We start from the raw sequence: 2315 nt of genomic DNA, 5'->3' as shown, positions 1-2315 counted from the left end.
CCAGCAGCCATGCTGATATCAGCAGGAAGCACCTGGTAACAAGCTGAAGTCTTAGAGCAGGAATTTGGAGATGGGGGGCTTGAGGGTACAGATGAGAGGACCAGACTAGGGGACACCTATCAACACCACTGCCAAGGACTGTCATCACAACAGGGGAAGTGGAAGCAGAGCGAGAAGAGGACTATTGCTAGGTAAGAGGACTGCATTTTTTTTTTTTTTTGTCACCCAGGCTGGAGTGCAGTCACAGGATCTCGGCTCACTGCAACTTCCGCCTCCTGGGTTCAAGCAATTCTTCTGCCTCAGCCTCCCGAGTAGCTGGGGCTACAGGCATGCACCACTATGCCTGGCTAATTTTTGTATTTTTAGTAGAGACAGGGTTTCACCATATTGGCCAGGATGTTTTCGAACTCCTGACCTCATGATCTGCCCACTTAGGCCTCCCAAAGTGCTGGAATTACAGGTGTGAGCCTCCGCGCCCAGCAAGGACTGCATTTTTTACCCCTAGGCTAAAGAGCCTGGAGGATTATAACTTACAGAGCAGAGAAGAACTCTGATACTCATACCTGCATAGTGCAAGCTAGTCAGTAGACAATACCTAGGTAATTCATTTTCTGATTTCTGACATTAGTGAAAGGTTGAGGTTTTGTTTGTTTAATAACAGCCTTCATTTAGATCTTTGCAAACAGCCTTGAATGAGGAATGTCCTTATGTTTCAGGGAACATACCAGGCCTGGAAGCAGCTTTTTAGGATAAGCCTCACTCATTGAACTTCAAATGCACTGACTCCAACCATTTCCTAAAATAAGGAAAATCTGTCTGCACAGACGGCATTTTCACTCTCCTGAATGTTTTCTGTTGGTTGGTTGGTTTTATTGGTTGGTTGGTTTTGATACAGAGTGATATAATATCATAAAGAATATTAGTCAGGAATGGGGCACAGGTCTAAAGCAGGTCTTGGGACCTTGGTTTATTAATCTTTCTGGGCTTTAATTTATTTAGGTATAATATAAAAGGACGTTAATATATGATTGAGAAGGCCCAAACCATCTTTAAAATTTAGATCTGTGTCTCCCCACCAGAGCTCTCTGGAGATACAGGATCTTACTCAACCTCACACAGATTCTTGAGTTTCTGCCATTCACATCTACACTGAAAATTCTCCCATAAACTTTATACAAGTCCTTATGGAATCATTAAAGCTTTGAAAGAAAACAACAGTACCTATTATAAAAGCCCAACAAACAGAGAAGAAAATCATGTTTTATAACCCAAGAAATCTGTCCAAATCCTAGAATTTTTCTTCAGAGAACATCACAAGAAGGAACGGTCTCCTCCTTCCTGGGGGAAAGTCAGGGTTTCTTTCATTTCCACCTTGTTCACTTGTAACCACTTTCGCCAGGCAAAGTTCTGAGCAAGTGAGATGGACTCATCACGGAACTCCAGGCTGTGTTTACACAATTGGTAAAAGAAACATTCCAGTCCCATTTCTTTGTCAGCTCCCACAGACCAACCAGCATCCCCCTCCCACTTGCCACTTTGATAGGGGTGACTGGTATCTCCATCTCCATATCTTTGTTGATCATGTTTCTGGTTTCCAATTGCGTCAACTTAACTGGTTGCCAATAATTCTATCATCTGAGGGGAAAGCAGAATCTCAACTGAACATGCAGATGTCCTATTGAGACTTTGCCCATAAGGGAGCAGTCTTTGGTGCTTAAAATTCCATCTTTTGGACCTCATATCAGTTGATGTTTTTAGTCGCATCGGAAACCAACTCTAAGTGATTTAAGCAGGAGAGAAAGTTATTTAAGGATATTTATAGTTCACAGAATCTCTAGGAGGAGAGGGGGGCTAGAAAACCAGACTTGAAGACTACACAGAGAGACTCCAAGTCACCCTGGGACTGACCTGAGATGAACAGGGAACTGGTATTTTTAGCTTCCAGAGGTAAATAACAGCCTTCACTTCCTTCAAAACTCATTAGGTAGAAAACACACCAAACATGGGAAAGGGGTCCAGGAGCTGGGCTACCAAAGAGAATAATAAATGTTCACTATAGTTTCATCTTCTAGTTTTGTACTATCCCTGAAACATTTTCTTTTTTCCTCCAGGAGCCTCAAAATTACGGTTAAGTCTACAGTTAGACAGAAGGAAACTGGTGTTTACTAAACACCAACTTTGTGCCTGGAAGATTCACTTACAATATCATGATCCTTACAATAACTCTGAAATATGGATCTCATTATCAGCATTCTTTTTTTGTTCGATTGGTTGGTTAGTTGGTTGGTTGGTTGGTTTTGGTGGTTTTGGTGTCA

General features: G+C 42.1%; 1 long non-coding RNA gene across 1 annotated transcript; it reads right to left on the bottom strand.

Annotated features, from left to right (window-relative positions):
- Positions 1 to 854: 854 nt before the first annotated feature.
- Positions 855 to 2029, bottom strand: LOC105552047. Its single transcript, XR_001007936.1, has 2 exons — positions 1909 to 2029; positions 855 to 1776 (listed from the first exon to the last, which is right to left on the bottom strand). It is a non-coding gene; the product is annotated as an uncharacterized LOC105552047 (long non-coding RNA).
- Between the last annotated feature and the right edge of the window lie 286 nt (positions 2030 to 2315).

The sequence above is a fragment of the Mandrillus leucophaeus genome, unplaced genomic scaffold (genome assembly GCF_000951045.1).
Source record: "Mandrillus leucophaeus isolate KB7577 unplaced genomic scaffold, Mleu.le_1.0 Scaffold541, whole genome shotgun sequence".
Lineage (NCBI taxonomy): Eukaryota > Metazoa > Chordata > Mammalia > Primates > Cercopithecidae > Mandrillus > Mandrillus leucophaeus.
This window is presented reverse-complemented; position numbering and strand designations above follow the sequence as displayed.